General features: G+C 47.3%; 1 protein-coding gene across 3 annotated transcripts in view; it reads right to left on the reverse strand.

Moving 5' to 3' along the window:
• The window catches only part of GRM3 (glutamate metabotropic receptor 3), a 147,489-nt gene extending 139,459 nt beyond the window's left edge, over positions 1-8,030 (reverse strand). The window contains exon 1 of one of the 3 annotated variants that reach the window (XM_034765452.1): positions 7,943-8,030. The gene's annotated coding sequence lies outside the window, so the exon portion shown is untranslated. Of the gene's footprint in view, positions 1-6,329; positions 6,441-6,991; positions 7,197-7,942 lie in introns of those variants that run through there. The other 2 variants (XM_034765443.1, XM_034765462.1) reach the window with 2 other exon arrangements.
• Between the last annotated feature and the right edge of the window lie 820 nt (positions 8,031-8,850).

Here is an 8,850-nt window from a genome sequence, read left to right on the forward strand (position 1 = left end):
TCTTGGATGAAATAATGTAATTGTCTATGTGTCTCGTTAAAGTTTGTGATAAACGGCTTAATGGATAAATTATTGTATGTTAATCCATGTAGTTAATTACCGGTGAGGTTTAGGAAACAGAAGGTTACATCAAAAGCCTACTGTTCACCCAGGACTGTATGGTCAAGTGGCTGCTAGAAAATTGTATAAAAGATCCTTGGTCCTGATCCTGTCACCTCAGATCTGCTTGATGCTTCAATGCAGGGGAAACTTAAGCCACAACACTGAGATCCCAGTTCTACCTGGACCACTCTGAATATAAAGATTGACTATAAGCTCACCATCTCTGCTATGAATCTGAATCTCAAGATTGACTCATGTCTGTATGTATACTGATCTTTTAACCTATACTCTCTCTCCTTTCTTTTTTTAATAAATTTTAGTTTAGTTAATAAGAATGGGCTGTAAGCACGTATTTGGGTAAGATCTAGAATATTCATTAACCTGGGAGGTAATGTGTCCGATCCTTTGGGACTGGTTGAACTTTTTTCTATGATGAATAAGATTTTCATTAATCCTCATCATATTTGACTTGGGTGTCTAGGTGGAGGCCTGAGGCTGGGTTACTTTAAGTGAACTGTGTTGTTGTTTTCTGAGTAACCACTGAGGTATAATAGAAGCTGTTTTGTGCTGGCTTGGTAAATCTAAGTATTGGAATATCCACCAGCTTGGGGGATTGCCTGCCTCATTCTTTGCAGTTCACCCTATCTGAATGACCTTAGCTGGCTCCCCGGGGATTCTGGTCACACCAGGGCCCTCCCCTTTTTTCGTCCACTCTCTTCCTGAGTGATGCAATTTGCTCACACAGGTTTAGTCATATGAGCTTTACTTTGGTTCAGGGGTGGGCAAACTATGGCCCGCAGGCCGGATCTGGCCCCTCAGGGCTTTGGATCCGGCCCACGGGATTGCCCCTTGTGGCATCACGGGCCCCGTGCTGCTCTCAGAAGCGGCCGGCACCACTTCCCTGCAGCCCCCAGGTGGGGGAGAGGGGCAGAGGGCTCCGTGCATTGCCCTTGCCTCCAGGCACTGTCCCCTGCAGCTCCCATTGGCCGGGAATGGGGAAACCGCGGCCAATGGGAGCTTCGGGGGAGGTACCTGGAGGCATGGCAAGGGCAGCGCATGCGGAGCCCTCTGCCCCCCCTCCCCCAGGGGCTGCAGCACTTCCTGGAGCGGCACAGCATGGGGTCAGAGCAGACATGCAGGGAGCCTGCCCTGGTCCCGGTGTGTGCCGCTGCCACCCTGGAGCTGCTTTAGGTAAGCGGCGCCGGGCCGGAGACAGAACCCCTCATGCACCCTGCCCCCCAACTCCCCGCCCTGAGCCTCCTCCTGCACTCTGCACCCCAACTTCCTGAGCCCCCTCATACACGCTGCACCCCTCCTATGCCCCAATTCCTTGCCCTGACCCCCTTCCTGCACACTGCACCCCCTCTCACATCCCGCACTCCCTCCTGCACCCCAACCTCCTGCCCTGGCCCTGCATACAATTTCCCCATCCAGATGTGGCCCTCGGCCCAAAAAATTTGCCCACCCCTGCTCTGGTTTCTCTGAAAGAATTTGTAGGCATGCATGAACTTTCAATTTTTTCCCCATTTTCATATCTCCACTTGGCTTTCTGATATCTCCTTTCATGTGACTCACTACCACTTGAAATTCCTAGTGGTGAACATCAACTCCCTGAAATTTCCTCCATAAACCTCCCCCTTCTCCCCACCTCTATCACCATCATCCTCTCCACTGAATAAGATGGCATCCTTAATGTCATCTCTCCCCCTCTCCTTGCCAAATTCAGCAGTTGCTATCTCTACACCACCTTCAAAATTCACGCCTTCCTTGCCATTGCAATCTCATGCTTTAATTACTGCAGCTTCTTCTCCTCCACTCTTAACTCTCTCCACTTCCATCAACCCAAAATGCAGCTACCAAAACCATCTTTCTTTCCCCGCTGCTCTGACCACATTTCAGTCATCCTTGAATCTTCACATTGCTCTTACACTTACTTCAGTTCCAGCTTGGCCTTCTTCTCCTCACATCATTTCTCCACTGACTGAAGCTCTTCGTGTTCCTCCCAGGCTTTATCACTCATCACCCCATTTTCCTCTTCATTCATTTCTGACTTTTGTGCCTATTCCCATGCCACCCATTTATACCTGAAATAACCTCCCCATTTGAAGGCTCTAGGGTCTCTCAGTCCCCTACAAGAAACCTTGGAAAAAATCTTTATCCATAAAGTGTTCAACCTCTGCTGTGCGTTCCCTGCTTAATGCATATCCTGTCTTGTTTTTTCACCATCCTCATTTGTTCATGGAGTCTACACTCATCAAAATAAGTGGCAAAGCTCCCATTGACTCTAATGGTGCCAGATTAGAGCAATAGGCCCCTTCAGCAAGGTACTTAAGCGTGTGCCAAACTTTAAGCATATTAGCAGTCTCAATGAAGTCAATGGGCATACTTAGGTGTTTGAAGTTAGGCACATGCTTAAGTACTTTATTAAACTGGGGCTTTCGATTGTAAGTTCTTCAGTGTAGACACTTCCTACTGGCCATTGCCGTGTACCTTTATGGTACAATAATGACCATCATAATGAGGCTGGTGTCTGCATCTAAGAACAGACTGTAGCGTAGAATGATCTGTTTAGTTATCCTTTTACAATTGCGTTTTTATACTATTTTATGCTACAGGTTATGGGGTAGATCCTCAGCTGGTGCAAATTTGTGTAACTCCATTGATTTCCATGGAGTTATGCTGATTTACACCAGTTGACAACATGGCCCTATAGCTATATAGTATGCAGACTGCTACTTAAATTTCCACTTAGTTCCATTGTAGCTGGTGCATAATGGCATTACAGTGTTTCCAATTATGTCATTTTAGCTTCATGGGGCCAATATGAAGATAAAAGGAATATTGGGATAGATCCTCGGTATAAATTCATGTAGCTCCATTGACTTCAGTGCCCATTGATTTCAATGGAACTGCATTGATTTACATCGACTGATGATCCAACACCACTGAGTTAACACACAACTTGAAACTACATATTATATCCCTGGTAATATTCGTGGAATACTGAAAAAAAATATGGAAAAACCCTGCAGTAAAAAAATACACGACGACAGTTTCCCAGACATTGGCCACTGGATTCTGAGCATACCAGAGGAGGCAGCGATAGCCTTGCCTCCCAGGTGGTAGAAACTGAAACATTTGTGTAGACCATTGCTTTTTTGTCTGTAGCACTGGAAAAACTCACACACCCTTGCACTGAAGTTGTTCCCAGCCTAGAGTTGGATATTACAAAGCCTGTGAGAAAACCTTGTCTTTTGTCCTGGCGGTTCTACTATTCAAATAAAGAGATGATTTTAAATGAAAAGATACGTTTTACACAAGACCTCTTGTTACTATGTCCCACTCCTTTCCACCAGGTTAGGGCTAGAGCATCACTCTGCAATCTGCCCTGCGGAAGGGCTAGCACATAGCTGCACTATCCCAGGGAAGAGACTATGGCTACATCTACACTACGGGGGGGAGGGGTCGATTTAAGATACGCAAATTTAGCTACGCGAATAGCGTAGCTGAATTCGACATATCACAGCCGACTTACCCCGCTGTAGGGACGGCGGCAAAATCGACATCTGCGGCTTCCCGTCGACGGCGCTTACTCCCACCTCCGCTGGTGGAGTAAGAGCGTCGACTGGGGGATCGGGACGCGATAAATCGATCCCCGAGAGGTCGATTTCTACCCACCGATTCAGGCAGATAGTGTAGACCCAGCCTCAGTCTCTTGGCTCCCAACTTGTTCCATGGGGGAAACGAGCATAGAGAAGTCGTAGATTACTTCCCCCTCCGCACTGTGTGATGCACTGTTGGTGTGGATGGAACTAAAGCCCTGCCCATTCCCCACCCCTTCATGGGAAGGGGAGTAGTGGCCATGGGGAGGCTGCATGTGCATCCCATGCAAAGGAGTAAGGGAGCACCTTATGCCTCCATATTTCCCTGCATATGGCAAGGGACAATCAACCTTAGCTTCTGATCAAGAATGGGTCTGGATCACTTAGTGATAACCATCTGGTTGAAACCATCAGTAAACTTGACATTAATACTCAGAAAGAGAAGCCAGTCGATATTACATGGATTTCTTCACCACAGTTTGAACAACTCTCTGCACGTCTCATTATATAGGTTTACACACAAACAGTAATACTGTATTATCCTGTATTGTGCCATGCAGTATCGATAACATTGCTGTACTGCTTCTTGAGAGCTTTGGTGGGTGGGTGCTTTATAAACATGATTCATTATTATTATACTGTATGTAAGGAGAGACAAAGCTTTGAAATTCTGGTCTCTAATGGAGATTTAATAGAAAAAAAATAACCCTTCTATGGGTTTTCTGAACCATCCTAATAGAGAATGATCTTTCCTGCAGTAGAATCCTATAGGATGCTTCAAGAAATGTATTTAGCCAGGATCTCCTGCTTTACTAAAGTCTACAGGCTTGATTCTGAACTCACACTATTAAACCAGATCCTCAGTTGGTGTAAACTGGGATAGCTCCATTGAACTCAATGATACCAGCTAAGGATCTGGACCATTGATGTCAAACGAATTACTCTTGATTTAAACCAGGGCAAATCAGATTAGAATTAAGCTTCATAGGTTTTATAGTGATTCGTACAGAACCCTATTAGCAACAACACTATTAAATTCTATAAGATTTTCCCCTGGGGCTATCTTGTTTGCACAAAACATCTGTACAAATCTTCCTTTCAATATCAAGATGTAACAGTGTATCTTCCCTTCCCCTCACCCCATCACTTTACCCATTTCTAAATTAAATTCCACTTAAACAGCGCTTTGGTGTTCGAGTTTACTTTCAAAACTTGCTCCAGCACATATTATCTAAGTATAAAGATGCAAACAAGATCCAGAGAGGAACTTGATCCCCGCACCTTGCCAAGGATTCAATCTTTGAATGATAGCATTCTGTTACATTTACCAAGGGTGGCAACATTTACATTAAAAATCATTATTTGCAGAAGAGTATAACTAGGCCACCAATAAAAACAACTCAAAGAAAACAAACAGCAACAAAAAGCAGTGTCTCAGTGCAGGAGCAAGATTTATATTTTAATGTACTTGATAAAAATAGCGGTTTTGCTTATTTTTAAGTTGCACAGCAGGGGGAAAATGGTGGGCATTTTTTACTTAATGTTGATTTTCATTCTTTTACTTCTAAAATGAGTAATCATAGAAACAAAGAGGTTTGGTGGACAGTACATTGATTGGTGTATTTTGGAAGGGGTTGGGGAAGAATGTGTTATTTCACAGTAGACCATAACCATTCCTATTATTCTGCTCATTAATCAATTAATTAAGAAGGATTCACATTGATCATTGATCTATCCTCGAGGATAAAAGGCACTATAAAAAATTGTCCTAAAAAAATGCCTTAACTGGTATTTTTGCAATTGCAACCCTCTTTAGAGTAACTTATGTTTTCTAATCATTGCATGTATAAAAATATGTAGTTAGTAGACTAACTCTTAATGGCTTGGAAGCATTATAAGGGAAATGTATCTAGAAATGTATTGTCATTGTTATAAAATATGTATTTAATCAGGTGGAAGATACACCTTTCAAATTGTTGTCATGCAGATTTAAGCAACCTGAGATGTATTTACACAAGCTTAAATATTTGCTAGTCTGCGTCTTGAAGCAATTCGGTTTCACAACCTTCCAAGGAGGATTTTTTTTTTAATGAATCAACTATTTAGAATATGTTTTACATCGTCTTCAGCAAGTGACATAAAATGTGAAAAAGATGAGAAAAGTTAAAAGTAGCAGCTTTATCCTTAACTCAGACCAAAGTAGTGTTAGCCTGAATACTGAATTTTTGTGTTTTGCTTGGTTTGAATCAAAATGCTAAGATTACTGACATTTGGGGGATTTAAAAAAAAATATGTCCCTGAAGCTTTAGGATAACTTGGAAAAAGCATACAGACACATAAATATATATATTATCTCTTGCTTCTGCACATATACATATTTATGTACACGTATATGCATAAAAATCACCCACCTTCAGAGAGTTGTTAAAATATATACTTCTATACACACATACAACACGACGATAGTTACGCACACACGGATAGATATATACGTATATACATATAGATAGGCACACATATGGACACAAACACACATGTGTATAGACACACATACACATATGGACACACAGATGCGTATACACATGGGCACACACACAAATATAGAGATAAAATACATGTACTCACACAGATATGCACATCTATGTTCACACGGATGGATACATGCACATATAGTTATTCTATAGCTTTTACACAACTCCAAGCTTAGGGTCCTGGGAGCTGCCAAATCCCCGCAGAAATCTCTAAGGAGCAGTGAAACCCTGTCAATGCGCTGTGTTCCCCATATCTCTCCCTCCCAGCCTGCTCTCCCCTCCAGACAAGAACATGCGGTGAGCTAGGGGGCCGGCTAGTAGCTTTCAGGCTCGCTTGCCAGTGGCCACCCGCGCTTGGGAACCAAACGGACAGTAACTTCAGTTCCCCCAGCGAACCTCTGGGCAACACCTGGCTGCAGATCGCCGTGCCTTAGGTGAGCTGGGGAGCCCGTTTCACTTACCGCCGCCGGGTACCACCGAGTCACGGTGCGGAGCCGACGCGACTGGCGATGGGTCTGCAAACCAGGGAAAGCCCCCGGGTCTGGGGTCTCGCGGGGTCCCCCGCGCCCCACCTGCCCTGTGCAGCGGGCGGGGGCATTGCAACCCTCGATCACCTGCCCCCCTTCCCCGCCCGCCCGCCAATCCCCGCATCTCTAGGCAAATACACCTCCCCCCGCCGCTAACTTCCCCCGGGATCGCGCCGCAAACCGCGCCCGGGCAGCGGCAGCAGCAGCGGGGCCGCGGTCCTCGCCTTACCGTGCGGGAAGGGACCTCCCGGCCGGCCGGCGCGGGTGCGCGGCTGCTCCTGGGCTCCGGATCGCTGCCGGGCTCCGCGCTCCCTCTCATGTGCCCTTTAAGATCCACGAGGGAGTTCGCCACCCCCCGGAAGGTCCAAACTTGTGCGGGGAGAGGAGAGTCTCCCTCGTCCCCCCCGCTCTGGACCGAGTCCCGCTGGCAGCGCATCAAGGCCTCCCGTGCGCCTGGGGGTGGGTGGGGGTGAGGCTGGGGCCGGGGGGGGGGATCTGCGCTCACCAATTAACCTCCCGCTCCCCTGCTCCTCGCTTCTCCTGAGCCCGCTTCCCGCGCACCGGCCCGGCTGGGGCTCGCCTCGGCCAGGCTTCTACCGGGGGCTCCCTGCTGCGGAGCCGCATCTTTCTTCGGCTCCTTCCTTCCCCTCCTTTCAGCTGGGGGGAGCTTGGTGCAGAGCCTTAAATTACCAGCCTGGCCGGAGCTGTCAAGAGAAGGGAGGCGAGGGGGGCAGATTGTGCAGGCTTCCTATTCCCAGCCAGCATCAGCTGCCTGCAGATCCGCGGGTGGGGGGTGCGGGGGGGGGGGTTAGGATTATTTCTCTAGGGCTAACTTTGAAGCTGGCTCTTGCTCTCGGCGCGGCCCGGCAGCTGGGACTGGCAAGGAGTCCTCGGAAGCAGGAGCATCCCGCGCTCCCATGCTGCTGGGTGACTGCATGAGCCACACACGGAGCAATGCGATTAGCTGCCCTCCCCACTGCTTTTCACCTGCACTGGCAGCCCGGGCCAGCGCGGGAGACGCTGCTATCGCCTAGCAACCCCGCATCAATCTTCTTGGGAGGCCCCCTCCTAAAAAGTTCTGATTGGAGGAGGGAGGAGGGGAGCCACACCCCTGCGAGGATGCTCTGGACGCTGCCTCTTTGTGCTTTTTTTAAAATGATTATTATTTTTGCCTCCTCACCAATCCAGGAGAGAGTCAGGTGGAGAAATTCCAAGAAGGGGCTGGAACGCAGAGCCAGATCGGTCTGTCGGGCTGTCTGCTCCCTGTCTGCTTCTCTGTCTCTCTCTCCGCGGGTTTGAAAGATCTACTTTTGTTCTCTCTTTCTTTAAAGGAAAAACAGCCTCCCCCCGCCCCAACTCTGTCAGAGAGCAGCAAAGAGGAAAAATGGGCACCGGGAAAACAAGCCGGAGTGCAGCAAAGGCAGAAGACAGAAAGCTAAATCAATGTAAACAATTGAAAAGGTGTAAAGATATATTTTCAAATAATCCGGTTTGAAAGCAAAATTTGGCTTGACATGCTTACCGCCCCACAAACCTCAGAGGACAGTTCATACGGGGTAATGGATCTAAAGAGAGACAATTAAACATCCTGGGATGAATGAACCACAGGAGTCAAGGGGTGCAAATCCATTGACTTCAGCTAGGGTGAGTTTAAACAATGCTGCCAAGCAGCTGCATGGGGTACCGCAGTGTGATTTACTGCTCATGCTCCATTGCCGGGTGTTATTATGGAGTAAAAGCTGGCTGAGATAACAACTAGGGACATCTCCTTCATGACAGCTCCAGCTGGGATATTTTGCAAGTTTCCCAGCTCCTCCTGTTTAACAGGAAACTTCTGGCCACTATTCCCTTAACTGAGCCTACAAACACAGCACCCACTATTTATTCCCTCCCCACTTCAAGTCAGGCCTGGCCTGGCCCCTTTCCCTTCCCTCAGCGTGTGTGATGTAGGCGTCTGGGGAAGGTGAAGGAAGACTCCAGAGCATTGCAGTCATAAGCCTTGAACAAGGGACTGCGCAGTGGGCCCCATGTTGTACGAAGCAGCCCCGATTCCAGTGACGAATGAAGCCAATTTAAAAAATAACCCTA

The sequence above is a fragment of the Trachemys scripta genome, chromosome 1 (genome assembly GCF_013100865.1).
Source record: "Trachemys scripta elegans isolate TJP31775 chromosome 1, CAS_Tse_1.0, whole genome shotgun sequence".
NCBI lineage: Eukaryota > Metazoa > Chordata > Testudines > Emydidae > Trachemys > Trachemys scripta.